The following is a 19,119-nucleotide window of genomic DNA, read 5'->3' as shown; positions in this document are numbered from 1 at the left end:
AGTTTACGTGCCAATTAAGGAAGCTATAATCATAAATAATTTGCCTGAACCCGGAATAAAATTTAATCAATTTAGAAACATTTCCTTTTCATCTGTGCAAAGAAAAGAGTAGCAACTTATTTATGTAATTATCACCAAGAATTTGAAAAAATAAAAAGCATTAGAATTCAAGGACTAGAGTAGAACTCAGCATCAACTGGCAATCTAACATGAACTAATAATTCAGGCACTTCTACAGGTGCTGCTTAGCCCTTGAAGTGTCTCCTGTATAGCTACATAGCCAAGAAGGCTAATGAAAGATAAAGATCTGTTATGAGTTTTGCTAAGTCTCAGAGAATACAGAGAATAAAGAAATTCTGTAGATTTAATTGATTTTATCCCCTTGATACCCCTGGCTTCTCAAAATGGTACCAGGCCCCTTTGTTGTTGATGTTATCTGATTTAATTTTTCCATTAGGATCAAATTGTTATCAAGAGCCAGAAGTGTAGGTACAAAATGAGGTAAAATGTCTAAAGGTAAAATAATGCAAGTTAAGGCTCAGTTGGAAAAGCCAAGAAAAGTACTTAGATGCTTTGTTTTATTCAGGAGACTGTGCCAGCAATCACTGACAGAAATGAACCAGTCAGGAAATCTCAGCCAAAGCCAAATATTTCTCTAGAATTCAGTCTTCTCTCTTGAGCATAGCTGTGTCATGCAACCTAATAATAAAGTCCAGAAACCATATTTTTCATAACTTTATGACAATACACAGACATGTTCAATGCTATAATGACTGCATTAATAGAAACCAAAGCATAGCACTGTGTCTCTGAATATAACAGAGGCAATGAAAACTTGCAGCCTGGACAACTGTTCTTAACTTTAAGTAGCAACAGAATTCAATAGTGGAGGAAGAGGTGATCAGAGTTTAGGAAACCTCCTCTCATAGTTGCTTAGGCATTCATTTTTCCGGCTCTTCATTTTTCCTTAATTTTCCTTTTTAAGCCACAGAAGCACTAAAGAAAGTTTGGGAAATAATTAAAGATCATCACCCATATCCCTGCCACCTTAAAGCAATTACCACTTGTAATATTCTCATGTAGTCTTATTTTTTCATATATATAAAACCCCACTTTTTATATCAATAGGAATGTATTACATGCACCTTGCTTTTTGTCACCTAAAATGTTTCTTAGAGAGAATTTAATATTGGCATGTAGAGTTGTCTCATTCTTTCTAACAGCTACATATTTGTTTGATGTATGGATGTAGCATAATTTATTTACCCAATTCCTACAGAATAAAAGGAATTGGGTACATTTTGCTATGACAAATAACACTGCAACAAGCATTCTAGTACCTAAATCTTTATGCAGATATGCAAGATATTGGTGGGATAAAATCCTAGGAGTGGATCTTTTGCTTGAAGTTTTATGTAATTAAAGTCACTGAATAGACACATAGTGTCTATTCAGTTTTGCATCCTGGATATCTCATATTGGATATTACACACAGTGAACATTTTCCATGTTGTTGTATAGCCTCCAAGATTAAAGTTTTAATGGTTTGTTATTTGTTATTAAGCGGATACACTCAACCTTCCCTCTATTGTTAAGACAGTTCAACTGTTTCTAATTATGTGCCTCATAAAGAATGCAACGACTCTCCATATCCCCTGTGTCTTACCCTTGGCCCACTTGCACTCTCTTCTCACTGTATTTTTCTTCACAGGGAGAGGAACCCCCATTCTAGAACATGGGTGAGGCACCCCAATCCTAGAACATGCTCCAGGTCCCCATGACTCTGGAATTCCCAAATTGATCCCAAGTCCAGTTTCTAGGCCCATGTATCCCTCTTCCCTGTTTGCCAGGAGTGGCTGTTTGGGGAGATGCAGAGGATGTGGAGCTAGGGCTGCCAGCTGGGTCTCCACTTGCATGAACACAAGGCCTATGCCCAGTAGGACATAAACTAGGAGTGTCAGGAGAAGCAGGGAGCAGTCCCTGGACCTCCATTTATACTAGTTTACCCAGGCCCCCTAAATGTTGGAAAGGTTCTGCTGTAACACCCTTACCTTCTTTTCCCAGATTCAATAGAGTTCTCTAAAGCAGACCACTGAATTAAAAGTAAAACGGACCAACTAACCAACAACAACAACAACAACAAAAAACACCCAAAACTTCATTTTCCAAAGTTATTTGTAAACTTACCTCTTTTGCACACCTGTCATATATTGCCAAAAATTATCATTTGCCAAATTTAAAGTCCTGTGCCATGAGAGACGATTTGAAATTGCGTAAGGGACAGTGGCAAGAGGAGCAGTTGACTTCACTTCTGATCTATACTATCAAAATCCTGCTATAGGGACAGGCAGAGTGGCTCACACCTGTAATTTCAGCACTTTGGGACGCCCAGGTGGGTGGATCACCTGAGGTCAGGAGTTCGAGACCAGCCTGGACAACATGGTGAAACTCCATCTCTACTAAAAACATAAAACTTCGCCGAGCGTGGTGGTGCACACCTGTAGTCCCAACTACTAGGGAGGCTGAGGCACAAGAATGGCTTGAATCCAGGAGGCAGAGGTTGCAGTGAGCCGAGATCACACCACTGCACTCCAGCCTGGGCTACAGAGCAAGACCCTGTCTCAAAAACAAACAAATAAACCACCTTGCTCTATGAATTAGAGATCACTTTTCATGACTGCATTTTGTTTGTTTGTTTCTTTTTTTTTTTTTTTTTTTGGAGGTTTTATTAGATGAACTCCAATGTCCTTTTTTATTTTTAATTTCTATGATTCTACATAGCCAATTCAAACTTAAATTTTAAAATGCATTACTTTTTGTTCAAGCTCCTGGAGACTTTTACTGATCCCCTATTTTGTATACAAATGTTTGGGTGTTTGTTCTTCGCTTTTCATAGTTCATTTGAACTTGAGTTCCTCTTAAGTGAAGAACATTATGGGGAAGAGAACAAAGAAATAATGAATGGCTTCTCTCTCAAAATACTTACAATGAGGCTTACATTAAAAATGAGGCTCACAACCTGACACTTAGCTTTTCTACACCTAGGCAAACAGGGGGCAATGTACATCTAGTGCTAATTAAATTAAATATCCAAATACTGGGTTTTCAACAAACACAAACAAATTCAGAAGCATGAACTATACTACTTTACTTGGAATATCAATGACAGCCTGAGTAACAAAAGAATAAACCTGGATAAGGAAAATGCTCTGCTTGCGGACTTTCCCTGGTAATATGCTGATTACTATCGCAGTTGATGCTGATGGGTGGGGTTTTCATCCCTAGGAAAGGAATATCTATTTCCATCCCAGGATTCAGACTTCTACTAATGACTACAATTAAAGCCACTGTTCAATTAAGGCTTGAACAGTAGATGGTAACTACATAGTATAACTATTGGCCAATTTGGAGAATTTAGAACATAATCAATGAAACAATATCAATATTTACCATCCTAATTGTAAGTGACCTCCGAAAAACAACACGATGTTACATAATCTTTAGATAATCCCTTTTTACTCTTGAAAAGTTAAGAGAAATTCTTAGATTATGATTTCTGTAAATTGTTAGCAGAAACATGATTTTCTCTGAATCTTGCTGCTTGGTACAGACCATAACCCTAAGGAAAAAAGGAGCCTCCAGTGTTGTCTTTCTCTGGTGGGAAGTTAAATAAGACAGTGCTCAGTAAGGGACCATCATAGGCATAGACATTTGTTCTCCCAACACAGAACTAGACTGAGATCTCCTCACATGCTTCTATCTATGGAATCTAGAATGAAAAAGAATTTTAAAAACAAGTCGAACTCGAGAATGTTTTAAAAAATTCTACTTCATGGATTTTTACAGTCAATACAAAATAGTCTTATGGTTCTTTCAGCATGTATACTTAAATTCAGCCTATTAAAATAGAACTATATGAATTAGACTTATTAACCAAAATTAAGAGTACATGGTGCTAAAACAATTGGTTGATTCAGTGGCAGTATTTATAAGTATACTATAAATAATTCCCAAACTGGCGATCATCTTTAGAAACTTTAAATTTTTAATGTAGCTCAAGTCTGACTCTAAGCTTTTGGGTTTTCCATCTTAAGAAGCTCCCCTCCCTTACTCCTACATTGCAGCCCACTACATTATAGAAATATTCTCATATAGCTTTATTTGTTACATTTATATCTTTATTGCATCCCACTTATCTGTATTTGAACAAGCATTGCAAAAAGAAACACAGCAAACTGTTAGCTTTGGTTATCTAGACTTTGCCTTTACACTGTATAACTGGATCCATTATTATATATATATTGCTTAATAAAGAAAGAAAGCAGGCAAGGTGCAGTGGCTCACGGCTGTAATCCCAGCACTTTGGGAGGCAGAAGCAAGAAGACTGCTTGAGCTCAGGAGTTCCAGACCAGCCTGGACAACATAGCGAAACTCCATCTTTACAAAAAATAAGAAAAATAGCCGGGTGTGGTGGCGTACACCTGTAGTCCCAGCTACTAAGGAGGCTGAGGTGGGAGGTTCACTTGAGCCCAAGAGGCGGAGATTGCAGTGAACCGTGATTGTGCCACTGCACTCTAGCCTGGGAAACAAAGAGAGACCCTGTCTTAAAAAAAAAAAAAAAAAAGGCAAGCAAGAAATGAGAAGAAAATGAAGAAAAAAACCAAAAAACAAAAAACAAAGAATACTGTCTAGCTTTAAAAAACCATAAATGTAAACATACCATGTTCACTGCCAAAATGAGAAAAAGAATAGCATAAAACAATTCATTGGGGAATATTCAAATGTAAAAGCCAAATATTAATCCAGGTTCTAAATAACCAGTCCTTGTAAACTATAGAATAGTAACTTTTATTTTCTTTTCCCTCAAATGATTTGACCAAATGGAACAATAAATAAACCCATATTCCATGCCAGATAAAATTAAACTGTGGTTCACCTAAAGATCAAACTTAGGCTAATTAGTAAAAGGGGCCAGACCAGACGGTGATAACCAGCCCAACAGAAAGAGAAGCACATGATTAAGCAGGCAGATGGCCACTTGCAATTTAATGAGCAGACACTTTTTGATTTGGTTTGATGGCCCAACTAGGGAAGGTCTTTAGCTTAAGCTTTTCCCTTGAGAGCCCTGTATGGCTGGACTCCAGTGATTTGTTCAGGTTTGAGCCCTTTTCCTCCCAGAAATGGCTTCCACAATTCATAAAAAGCTTAATGTCTATATCAAACAAGCACAGATCAGGGCGCCACACTCCTTTAGATGGTATGCTAACTTACCCTTTACTTCCGGCTTCTGGAAAAAGCAGAGTAGAAGGAAAAATAAAATGGTTTTTCATCTTCCAGCGATCCTGTTTAAGGAAAAAAAAAAAAAAAAAAAGATTAAACAAAACTATATCTTACTTAAATCATTTCAAGACCCACCTTAAGTCAATGTTAGCAAAAATTTGTTGAGAGCCATATGAAGGTAGAATCAGCCCACAGGACAAGGCCCAAGGGTAGAAATGGATGAACTCAGGAGAGAGAAACAAGGTACAGATTTAAGAAGGGGCCAAAAACATGTCTTCATATTTCTCAATTTTATTTAAAATGAGCACATCCTGTACCATTTATGATCAGCTCCAAAAGGTCTTCCCCGGAGCAAACTGTCCATACAAATAAAAAAGTGCCTGTTTCCTTAAATTGCAAGTGGCTATATATATATTAGAAAGAAATACCAAACAAAATCATAGATATTTCTGACAAGATATAAGCAGAATATATACACCTTTAAGTATTTTCTCTTTCACATAAACATTTATAAAAACCAGGTGAAGAAACAAATGTGTAGAAAAGGGATTATGGCTCAGTCCAGCTATGAGTTTGTCAAGAGGTTGCAGCTCAAAAAGTATTTAAACAAATAAAAACTGGTGGTTTTTAAAGTCAGTCTGAAGTTACTGTCATAGTATCTTGGGTTTTGTTTTTGTTTTTTGTTGTATTTTTCTAGATTTACATATATTCAAAGCTAGGGAATGTAAAGAATATAATATATATTATAATATATAATAAAGTATATATTATATTCTTTTTCTAGCTTTATATGTGTACATATATGTGTTACATATTTATATATGAACATATATAAAGCTAGGAAAAGAATATAATATGTATTTTAAGTGTATATATAAAATATATATGAAATAATATAATGAAATAATATAATACATACGTAATAATAAATATATATATTTATTCATACATATATATGTGGTTGTCTGCATTAATTCCCCTTAAAAACCAAAATTTTCCAAACTATTTCTGCCAGAGTCAATATCCTTTTCATTCACAGCAAGTTCTAAATTGAAGACTTACAAATTAAAACTCAAACATTTTTTTACCAAATAACTTCACAAACATGTTAAACAGGAAAAGGAAGTTAGAGTTAGGAATTGCGAGGCTATAAGAATATTTCTTTCCTAAAGGATTGGATATGACTGCCAACAATTCCGTGGTTTTAGCTGCTTTCAAAAAAAGGAATGTGATAATAGCTCCTGGGTGGAATAATTTTGGCTGGACTTGATTAAATCTAAGCTTAAAACTTACAGAGAACAGCTTGGACTGCATTTTTTTTTTTTTTTAAGAAACAGCATTGCATTTCATTTGACTGTGTCTTTGTCAGATTTGGGGCCTTTGGGGAGTCTGGCACTAGATTAGACACTAACAAAGCGAGCTGTAATACCCTGGGTAATATGAGTTACATAACTCCAATCAACACTAATGAGTGTGTGTCTATCTAAAACCCTGCACGTGTAATTTTGGAAAGGAGTTCTAAATGATTTTAAGGCCCCTTCCTTTCACAAAGCGCTATCTTATTCAGCTCCCAGAAAGTAATCATTCCAAAAAGCACTGGGCACACCCAGCTGGTATTTTTGTTTGTATTCTATTGTCTTTTTCTTTTGGTCAATAAATCATCTTACATTCCCTAGAAAAGCATCTACATTTTGCATCCAATATCTTAAACTTTGTCCTTGACATTTTTCTGGTGACTTCAGGACACATACTTTTAATACCACTGGTGAGAATTTTAGAATACTTGAAAAAAATCAACTATATATTAAAGAGCTCCTCAACTCTTTGTTTTCCAAATTCTAATACAAATAATATTCAATATGGAGTATTATTCTATGAGTTTCTGGGTCCAGGACAAGACGGATTTCTCCCCACTCCTTCTGCTAAGTACAGCTAGAATCTCTGGATATTATATATTAAATACACATAAAAAGACTCTGGAGGTAGAACAAAAAAAGCAGCCTGTCTATGCACCTCATGATTCAAGAAAGATGCAGTGATAAGTTTCTTGGGTTTTCTTTTTCTTCACATATTCCAGACTTGGAGCTGGAAAAGCCAGCAGCTTAGAAACACTGAACAGCCCAGAAACAAACAAACAAAATCTCTCAAGAAAAGCAAGCACTCTCTAGCCAAAAGACCTAGAAGAAGCAGCCTGAAAGGAGAGAAAAGAGAAAAAATTTTTAGACAATAACTACTCCAACCAAACACCGTGAAAAAAAAAAAATGTGAACCCCGCCAAGCCCCATTAGCAAAGGCCAAAGGGCAAATGGGAAGCCTACACTTCCATCCTCATCCAGCTGTAATAAAGTATCACTCCCTCTGCCAAGCCTGTGTCAGACAAGAATAAGTAGGGAGCTGGAACTTTCAGCCCTGCTTGACAGTAACAAGGTACTCTTCTCTCTACGTGGGTAGTTTCAGAGAAGGCTGAATGAAAAGCCTGGACTTTCACCAGCACCCAGAGTTGATGACATCCTCAACATACAGCATCTGTGGAGGTCACCTAGAGAACAGTAACAAGACGCCCTTCCCTGTCCCAGCCAGTGTGGTGTCAGCAGAGGTCTAGCAGGAAGACTGAACTCCCATCTCTATCCAGCAGTAACAAGGCAGCCTCTCCATCCTGGATGTCAACAAATGTCAAGTGAGGAACCTGGACTCCAACTCCAATATGGCAGTAACAAGGTGGTACTACTCTTGCCCACCTGTGTGGTTTCATAGGAAGGCTACTGAAAATACAAGATTTAAATAGGATCCAGAGTAGTCTCATAACAAAATACCTAATATGTGCTGGATATAATTGAAAACTCACTCATCATACCAAGAACCAGGAAAATCTCAACTTGAATGGGAAAAGATAATCAATAGTCACTGACACTGAGATGATACAAATGTTGGAATTATCTGACAAGAATTTTAAAACAGCCATCACAAAAATGGCTAAGAACCTGCTTGAAACAAATGAAAAATACAAATGAAATAAAGCAAGTCTCAGCAAAGAAATAGAAGATATAAAGGAGAACAAAATGGGAATTTTAGATCTGAAAAATACAATAACAAAAATATTTAAACTCACCAGATGGACTGAAGAGCAGAATTGAGAAGACAGATTAAAGAATGAGTGAATTTGAAGATAGAGCAATAGAAACGACCAATTTACCAATCCAAACAACAGAGAGAAAATAGACTGAGAAAAAGATGAAGAGAATTTAAGAATTTGTGGGACTATAACAAAAAGATCTAACATTCATGCAACTGTGGTCTGAGGAGAGGGAAAAAAGGGCAGAACTGAAAAGGCAGTTTTTAAATGTATGCCTAAAAATTTCCCACAGTTGGCAAAAGACATAAACCTACAGATTCAAGAATGTAAATAAACTGTAAACAGAATAAACACAAAGAAATCTATACTGTGACACAGAATGGTCACACTGAAAACTAAAGATAAAGAAGAAAGTCTTGAAAGCAATGAGAAGAAAAAACATCTTACCTATTTTGGGTGGTTGAGTGGAAAGCAGTAGAAGAAACAATTTCATTAACAGCAGATTTATCATGAGAAACCATGGAGGCCAGAAGGAAATGGCACAATATTTGTCAAATGCTGAAAGAAAAAAACCCTTATCTAGTAAAAATATCCTTCAAGAATGAACAAGAAATCAAGATAGTCTCCGATGAAAGAAAAGTAAGAGAATTTATTGTTAGCAAACCTTCTCTAAAAGAATAGCTAAAAGAAGTTTTTGAAACAGAACAGAAACAATAAAAGTTATCTTGAACATCAAAAAGTAAGAACAAAAAAAGTAAAAATTGGAGTAAATACAATAGATGTTCCTTCACCTCTTGAGTTTTCCAAATTGTGTTTGATGGTTGAAGCAAAAGAAATGTTAACATCGTTTGATTTGTTTCTTAATACCGGTAGAGGAGATATTTAAGATCATTACATGATAAATGGGGGTAAAAGGGCCTTTAAAAAGTAAGGTTTCTGTACTTTATTTGAACAGTTAAATGTCAATACCAGTAGACTACAATAGGGTGTGTGTGTGTATATATATATATATGTGTGTGTGTGTATATATATATAAAACATATACAAATATGTGTGTGTGTATGTGTGATATAACACCCAGAGCAACCATAACAAAAGAAAACAAAGACATACAATTAAAACACCACAGGTAAATTAAAATTGAATTTTTAAAAAAGTGTTTTAATAACTCACAAGAAAGCAAAAGAGAAAAACAGAGGAAACAAACAAAAAATAAAATGAAATAATTAACTGCTAACATAGCAATAATTGCCTTAAATAAAAATAGTCTAAATTTACCAATTAAAGAGATTGGCAGAGTAGATTTTTTAAAAAAAATTAAAAGGAAAAACATGACCCAACTATATGCTGCCTACAACAAACTGCACACAACTTGGATGATACTCAAGAACATTATGGTAAGTGAGAAAATCCCTTCTTGAAAGATCACATGATATATGATTCCATTTATAGAACATTCTAAAAATGGCAAAATTATAAATACAGAGAACAGATTAGTGGTTGCCAGGGGTTAGGGATAATAGGGTTGGAAGGTGGAGTAACTATAAAGGGGTAGAATGAAAGAGATCTTTGTGGTGACAATTAGTTCTTTATTTTATTTTATTTATTTTATTTATTATTTTTTAAGTCCTCTCTCCATCTGAGCTGAGGGAGGCAGGAGGCGAAGGGCTAATTCCTTAATTGCAGTGATGGTTACACAAATCTATACATTATAAAATGGTATAGGTCTATACACACACATTGTATCAGTGTCGATTTTCTAGTTTTAATAAATTTTTCCAATTTTTTATTGTGGTAAAATACACATAATACACAAAATAAAATACATGTAAGAATAAAAATCTTAACCATTTTTAAATATACACTTCAATGGCATTAAGTACCATTCACAATGTTATGCAACCATCATCTCCAATAACTTTTCATCTTATAAAACTGAATCTCTACACCCATTAAGCAATAACTCCCCATTTAGTAACCCTTTCCTCCCTCTATGCCTTGGCAACCACCATTCTACTTTCTGTCTCTATAAATTTGACTACTCTAAGTACCTCATATAAATGGAATCATGTAGTATTTGTCTTTTTGTGACTGGCTTATTTCACTTAGTGTGATGTCCTGATGGTTCACCTATGTAGTAGTATATGTCAGAATGCCCTTCTTTTTAAGACTGAATAATGTTCTATTGCATGGATATATCACATTTGTCTATCCATTCATCCATGATGGACAACTGGGCTGCTTCCATGTTTTAGCTACTGTGACTATTGCTGCTTGAATATGGGTTGAGAAATATCACTTCAAGTCTGTATTTTCAGTTCCTTTGAGTATATACCCAGAAGTGGAATTGCTGGGTCACACAGTAATTCTATTTTAAATTTTTGGAGGAAGCCACAATATTGTTTTCCACAGCAACTAGACCATTTTACATTAACACCAACAGTCTGCAAAGATTCTAATTTTTCCACATCCTCACAACACTTGTTATTTCTGTTTTTTTTTTTTTTTTAATTAGTAGTAACTATCTTAATGGGTATGAGATGGTATCTCATTATATTTTTGATTTGGATTTCCCTAATAATTAGCTTTTCATGTGCATATTGGCTATTTGTACATCTTCAGTGGAGAAATGTCTATTCAAGTCCCTTGCCCATGTCTGAATTGGATTGTTGTTGTTGTTATTGAGCTTTAGGAATCAGAATCTACTTATTCTGAATATTAATCTCTTATCAGATATGTAATTTGCAAATATTTTCTCTCATTCTGTAAGTTACCTTAGTTTTTTGTTTTTTGTGTTTGTTTTTGTTTTTGTTTTGAGATGGGATCTTGCTTTTTTGCCCAGGCTGGTCTCAAATTTCTAGGTTCAAGTGATTCTCCTGTCTCAGCCTCCTGAGTAGTTGGGACTGCAGGTGTACACTACTGTGCCCTGCTGTAGGTTGCTTTTTCACTCTTTTGATATTATCTTTTGATGCACAAAAATCTTTAATTAAAAAAAATTCTTTTTTTGAGATGGGGTCCTGCTCTGTCACCCAGGCTGGAGTGCAGTGGCATGATCAAGTTCACTGCACCCTCGGTCTCCCAGGCCCAAGCAATCCTCCACCTTAGCCTCCTAAGTAGCTGGGACTATAGTCCCATGGTCCCATACCCAGCTAATTTTATTTCTTAAGTTGAGATGAGGTCTCACTATGTTGCCCAAGCTGGTCTGAACTCCTAAGTTCAAGCAGTTCTCCTGCCTTGGCCTCTCAAAGTGCTGGGGTTATAGGCATGAGCCATCATGCCTGGCCAATTTTTAAATTTTCATGTAGTCTAATTTGTCTATTTTTTCTTTTGTTACCTGTGTGTGTTTTACATATCAGCCTACAGAGTTTCTAGCTCTTCTGCTAACCCCCAAAGTTTCTAATGAGAAATCAGCTGATAATCTTATTGAGGATCCCTTGAATGTGATGAGTCTCTTCTTTCTTACTGCTTTCAAGGTTCTCTCTTTATCTTTGTCTTTTAATGGTTTGATTAAAATGTATGTTTCAGTGTAAGTCTCTTTGACTTCATCTTACTTGGAGTTTTCTAAGCTTCTTGGATGTTTATATTGATGCCTTTCATCAAATTTGGGGGACTTTGAGCTTTTTTTTTTTTTTTTTGAGATGCAGTCTCACTCTGTCACCCAGGTTGGAGTGAAATGGCACCATCTGGGCTCACTTCAGCCTCCACCTCCTGGGTTTGAGCAATTCTCCCGCCTCAGCCTGTCTAGTAGCTGGGATTACAGGGCCCACCACCATGCTCAGCTAATTTTTGTATTTTAGTAGAGATAGGGTTTCACCATGTTGTCCAGGCTGGTCTTGAATTCCTGACCTCAAGCAATCCACCTGCCTCAGCCTCCCAAAGTGCTGGAATTACAGGCGTGAGCCACCGCACCCGGCCACGCCATTATTTTTTCAAATATTCTCTCTGTCCCTTTCTCTCTTCTTCTTCTAGAACTCCCAAAATGTGTATAGTCATCTGCTTGATGGTGTCCTACAGGTCCCTTAGGCTCTATTCACTTTGTTTCAATCCTTTTTCTTTCTGTTTCTCAAACTCAATAATTTCTATGCCCTACCTTCAAGTTTGCTTATTCTTTCTTCTTCTCGCTCAAACCTGCCTGTGAATCCCTTCAGTGAATTTTAAATTTGTTATTGTATTTTTCAGCTCTAGAATTTATTTATTTATTTTAGCTTTTCTATTTCCTTACTGATACTCGATTTTGCTCATGCATCATTTTCTTGACTTTCTCCACATCTTTCTTTTGTTGTGTGAGAATCTAAGACAGCAGTTTTTAAATCTTTGTCTAATAGATCTGCCATCAGGTCTTTTTTCAGGGACAGATACTGCTTATTTTTTAAATGAGCCAAACTTTCCTGCTTCTTTGTTTTCCTTGTGATTTTGTTGTTGTCAAAAACTGGAGGTTCAAATCAAATAATGTGGTAACTCTGAAAATCATATTCTCCCTTTGCTGTTTGTCTGCCATTGTTTCTGTTTTTCTTTTTGTTTTTCTGATTGTTGTAGGCTGTTCCAGTGCCTTTTTCTAAGCAAGTGTGGTCACTTTCTAATTGCGCTCATATATCCAGTTGCTTTTGAATGTTCCAGTCTTTAATGTCTGGCTCCCAAAAGGGAAAAATGAAAAGAAAACAAAAAAACAAAAAACCTCAAGAGTAGGGGAAATATAGAACTGGCTCTTTAAATCCCCTGGATGTCACTTCAGCCAGAAGGAGAAAGGCTTGCAACCATGGGGGAGGTGTAGCAGAAGCAGCAACAATGGAGCGAGGTGATCAGAAGCAGCACTCAGCAATCAGAGCACAGATCCCCTGTATTTGTAGAACAGGGTCCATTTTTCCCTCCCTGCTTCCACAAGCTATGTGCAAGCTGCTCCATCCAGGAATACATAAATAACTATCACAGGACTGCAGGTGGGGGATATGAACTGTTACTGTCCTAAGAGCTGAAACTGATTTAACTTAACCGCAGTTTACTTGTACAAGCCATTCTATAGAAATTGTAAACTTTCAATTCAATAGATGCCAGAGTTCCAAAAATATTTACATCAGACAGATTCTGCCAGTGCAGTTGCTGTCTAGGTGAGGAGACAGATTCCTGAGACTTTTTACTCTGCCATCTTCCCAGAATCCTCCTAGTTTTAATATTGTACTCTCTAATGAGATGTAACTCTTTACCCAGTTTCCCCAATTGCTACAACTTATGGTTAAATAAGACAGTTATATAAATTATATAAATGTTGACATCTTATGTGCATCTTCTCCAATGACAAAACCACTGGGGAAAACTTGGTAAAGTGTACCTAGGACCTCTCTATCATTTTTGCAGTTAACTGTGATATTTAGTTATCTCAAAATCAAAACAAAAAAAAAAAAAACAGAAAATGAAAAAAAAAAAAAAAACCTTGCTGAACTTGAAATTCAGGCTCTATCACTGTTTGTGTGAACTTGGGCTCATTTAACCAATCTGTGACTTGGTTTTGTCATCCACAACATAACCGTATCTACCAAGTTATGGTAAGAAATAACTGAAATAACATATCAAAAGAGAAACAGTTTAGTTAGATCCCAGTTGTCACTGTTTGCTTTTGTTGCAATTGCTTTTGGCGACTTCATCATGAAATCTTTGCCTGTGCCTGTCTTGAATGGTGTTGTCTAGGTTGTCTTCCAGTATTTTTTACAGTTTCGGGTTTTACATTTAAGTCTTTCATTCATTTCGAGTTAATTTTTGTATATGGTGTAAGGAAGCGGTCCAGTTTCAGTCTTCTGCATATGGCTAGCCAGTTCTCCCAGCACCATTTATTGAATAAGGAATCCTTTCCCCATTGCTTGTTTTTGTCAGATTTGTCAGAGATCAGATAGTTGCAGGTATGTGGTCTTATTTCTGGGATCTCTATTCTGTTCCATCGGTCTATGTGTCTGTTTTTGTACCAGTACCATGCTGGTTTTGGTTACTGTAGCCTTGTGGTATAGGTTCAAGTTGAATAGTGTGATGCCTCCAGGCTTTTTCTTTTTGCTTAGGTTTACATTAGCTATCCAGGCTCTGTTTTTGTTCCATATGAATTGTAAAATAATTTTCTCTAGATCTGTGAAGAATGCCAATAGTGGTTTAATAGTCATAGCATTGAATCTATAAATTGCTTTTGAGCAGGACGAGCCACAGACAGAACCCCTCAAACACCAAGATAGTGAAGGGAGTGGCTTTAATCAGCTGGGAGCATCGGCAGGCTAGCATCTTAAAATCTGAGCTCTTCAGGTGCTCAACTTCTGTGCCTTTTAAGGGCTCACAACTCTAAGGGGGTCTGCGTGAGAGGGTCGTGATCGATTGAGCAAGCCAGGGGGTACGTGACAGGGGCTGCGATCACCGGGGGTCAGAGTGAAACAGAACAGAACGGGAAGTTTCACAATGTCCTTCCATACAATGTCTGGAATCTGTAGATAACAACAGTTGCTAGGTCAGGGGTCGAATTTTAACTACCAGGCTTAGGCCAGGCAGGCACAGGCCTGGTTTCGGGTCTGTTTCCTTGGTTTGGGGTATGGTTCCTAGGCACCGGGCTACCTGCCTTTAGTTTCGCTTCTCTTTCCTTTTCTGAATATAAAACAATATAAAACAACATGAGAGGGTCTCTCTCTTCCTTCATTTCCCCCCTTTGAGATTCTCACTTTTTATTAGTGGGAGTTCTCACTCTTAGTTTTGCTACTTATGTCTTCTTGTGCAATAGATTGATAATGATTCATATAGTACACTTGTGCTGAAGCATTTTGGTGAACTAAGGTAGCAATGAAGCTTTTTATCATTTGAAGTACAGGTAGCAAACAAGGGAGCAGTAAGCAGGTTTCTATTACTATTATAACTCCTATTATAAGAGTTTTAAATCTTCCTAGTGCTGGGAACCACCTTCTAAACATGGCTTCAGGGTCAAATCTGTGCTACACTTGTACAGGCACATGTGCCAGTTTTGTCATATTTCTAACTATGTCTTTATTTGCCTTCGATTATCTATGTGTAGTCAGTAATTAGTAAGGTTAAATTTCTTATAGATTTCTCTTTCAGCCTTCTTGACTATTAGCAAGTAATTGAGAGCCAATCTATTTTGATACATAGCATTTCTTATCTGAATTTCTTGCTGGGCCAGAATAGTCAAGGCTTGACCGGTTTTATTAGTGATGATTTCTAAAACAGCTTGCAACCGTATGCTTCAGGTAAGCATGTAAATGGGGGTCCAGTATCCCCATGAGCCATCTTCTAAGTGGCAGGCCTATAGTATTGTATAATTTTTTAGGAGGCCATTCATCATCTTTTTAATTACCTGTGGCTACATTTCACTTTTCACAGGAAGCATAGACAGGGAAGCCCAAGAGTTCACCTGTTTTTATGGGCAGTAAGAAGAAAGATGGTTTAATAGTGCCAATGACACAACCACTTGTCCACTGGTCAGGCAGCTTAGCATAGGCTCTATGTCTATATATCCAGTATAGCCCAGTGAGGGCCGTCCAGTTCCGGTGGGATTCTGGGTGGGCCCAAATGGTCTGCAACTTTGGAAATTTACTGAATGGGTTTTTATCTGTATGGTTTGAACTCCACCATGTAACTGTTTTTGTGGTACCATTATACAGTTTTTATCCTAGGGAACTAAGTCATCCTACAGAAAAAGTGAATTCTTTCCTTTTTTTAGCTATGCAATATTGTCTAATAATTGAGACTTCTAGAACCTGTAAATGATCAGGGTGATTCTTTTGGGCCAGGAATTTATCAGGAACTGGGTCTATAGGCACTAATTCTCGGACTTCTTATGGCCATTGATCTCCTACTACAGTTTCTCCACAAATATAACATGAAGTGACATTTAGGGACTGGGCTACATACTTGGCTAATTGCAAAAACAAATTTCTGGTTTTTCCCGGAGTCTCTGGTTCTGGCACATTTAGTTCATCATAGAAAGTCTGAAATACTGGTTCTGGAGAGAGTTTATGAACCTCCTCTTTTACTAAGATATTTACTCTAGGATCTAGTCCTTTTTTGATTGATGCCCAGAGATATCTGTTCTCCTTTTTTCTACCTTGGGTTTAAGGGATTTTTAATTACTAATTTCAAGGGGTTGGAGCTTCCACTCGTACAGGAGGGGCTGCCTTCTCCTTTTTGGAGCTAAACAGTATCTTTTTCATCCTTTTTCTAAGTAGTCCAGATGACACAAGACCAGTAATTACACACATTTGCACATGAGCTTAATTCATGGCAGATATACTTATTTCCTGCCGTGTACCTTTTTTTTTTTTCAGTTTAAAGAACCACATCTTATTCTATGCCGATTGCTATTAATAGTGGCACAAGCATTAAATTTCAGGGTTATATGCTTGGGGACCCCTATTTCTTCTGTCCTAGCTGTTACTTTACTTGTGTCACCTAGAAAAGGACCAGTCCTTAATTTTACTTTAAAAACTGTGATCAGAGAAGGCTTAAAATGCATCATAACACGCATCAGGTTGGTTGTTTCCTGGGCTACATACCTTGGATAGAATAGCGTTATACAAACAAGTTTCTTTTAGAGTCCCGGTACACTTATAATAACCATAAAATAATAGGACTGTAGCAATCTTTTGTCCTACCTCAGTGACTTGATGTATATACTGTAAACAGTCCTCAGTCTGAGGAAGGTCAGTTGAAGTCCTTACTGTACAAATCCAAATTTTAAGGAAAATGAGTCCCGCAATGAGTTTTCTCATTCTTTAGCTGTGCGTAGACCAGTCAGCTTCCAGGTGTGACTGGAGCAGCGCTTGTTGTCTTTTTCAGAGTCACTTTGCAAGGGTTGGCAAAGCTGCTCCCATCCACATACAGCTCCTAGTTTACTGATGTTTAAGGATGGTCTCAGAGGTTGAGCCCACTAGAATAAACTGAGTCCAATATCTCTGCACAGTTATGTTTAACTGGGCTCTCTGAGACCAGGAGCAAGATGGCAGGGTTTAGGGCGTTGCAAACTTCAATGGTAATGTGGAGATTTTCACAGAGCAAGCTTTGGTATCTAGTTAGTCTAGCATTCATTAGCTAATGATGTCCTCTGGTATTTATTAAAGTCACCACAGCAAAGGGGGACTATATGTTTAGGTTTTGCCTAAGAGTTAGCTTATCTGCTTCTTGTGCTAACAGGGCCATTGCTGCCAGAGCCCTTAGACGGGCAACCAGCCTTTGGAAACCCCATCTAGTTGTTTTGAGAGATAGACCATTGACCTTGGCCAGGGCCCTATAGTCTGGTTTAAAACTCCAACTGCCATGTTTTTTTTTTTTTTTGACACATAGGTGTAAAAAGTTTTGTCAGGTCAGGTAGCCCCAGAGCTGGGGCCAACCTGAGTTTTTCTTTTAACTCATGAAAAGCTTGTTGCTGTTGGTTGTAATAGATGTAGATTATCTAATTTATATTTTTATTGACTGTTATCTACCAAAATATTGACTTAAATCCTGTAACTATTTTATTTCAAGCTTCAAATTGATCTGGTATTCTTTGCGGGGCTCCAATTGCATCTAAATAGATGTGAGAGTTGAAAGACCTATAAGGGGCTTCTCTCGCTTTATGACGTCTTATTTTTTTTCCTTCCTCTGGTTGATGAAATGCCAGGGTGAAAGGGATAGCCAAATGGACTGAAGTACAAGTGCCACTCTAGTTACTTGGCAGAGTGCCCAGTAAAGGTCCACCACAATACCACCACACATCCACTTGGGGGTGAACAAGGGCTGACTGACTGATGAGCTCTTGAAAATTCTTAAGCTCACCGCATCCTTTCAGGTCTCCAAGGAATGCTAAGTTTCCTCCCTGTCGTGAGAGACACAAAGTGAACTTAGTGTTGGGAGACGGAAGCTGGATGACCCTCGGGGGCTGACCCGCAGGGTGCTGGACTTTAGGATATAGCAGGGAGAGCTTGGCACAACTTATTACTTAAGGCTGTAGAATCCTGGAAAAGAGTTACCATGGAGCCCATGCTTGGTCGACTGGAGGACCACCTAAGTGGAAAGGGGACAATCAGGGCCTCTGGCCTGCCCTGTGCACAAGCATAACAATTGCTTTTGTTAACGTGCAGATGGAATATTTGATCCATTTCAACCAGGCATTTGCATGGTATGCTGTCTTAATTGCCAAAGTTTGTTTTAAATTTTTAACTTTTATGATCTTCTAGTAAAATGAATGTTTTCTTTAGCACCTATTTTTATTAGTGTTTAGACCAAAGAAAGCTAAATACCATTTTATATTTAATAATGCTTTTTGTCAGTGTGTAGAGGGAAATTTATAGCACTAAGTGCCCACAAGAGAAAGCAGGAAAGATCTAAAATTGACACTCTAACATCACAATTAAACGAACTAGAGAGGCAAGAGCAAACACATTCAAAAGCTAGCAGAAGGCAAGAAATAACTAAGATCAGAGCAGAACTGAAGGAGATAGAGACACAAAAAACCCTCCAAAAAATCAATGAATCCAGGAGTTGGTTTTTTGAACAGATCAACAAAATTGACAGACCGCTAGCAAGGCTAATAAAGAAGAAAAGAGAGAGGAATCAAATAGACGCAATAAAAAATGATAAAGGGGATATCACCACCGACCCCACAGAAATACAAACTACCATCAGAGAATACTATAAACACCTCTATGCAAATCAACTAGAAAATCTAGAAGAAATGGATAATTTCCTGGACACTTACACTCTTCCAAGACTAAACCAGGAAGAAGTTGAATCCCTGAATAGACCAATAGCAG

The sequence above is a fragment of the Piliocolobus tephrosceles genome, chromosome 18 (genome assembly GCF_002776525.5).
Source record: "Piliocolobus tephrosceles isolate RC106 chromosome 18, ASM277652v3, whole genome shotgun sequence".
NCBI classification, from domain to species: Eukaryota; Metazoa; Chordata; class Mammalia; order Primates; family Cercopithecidae; genus Piliocolobus; species Piliocolobus tephrosceles.
This window is presented reverse-complemented; position numbering follows the sequence as displayed.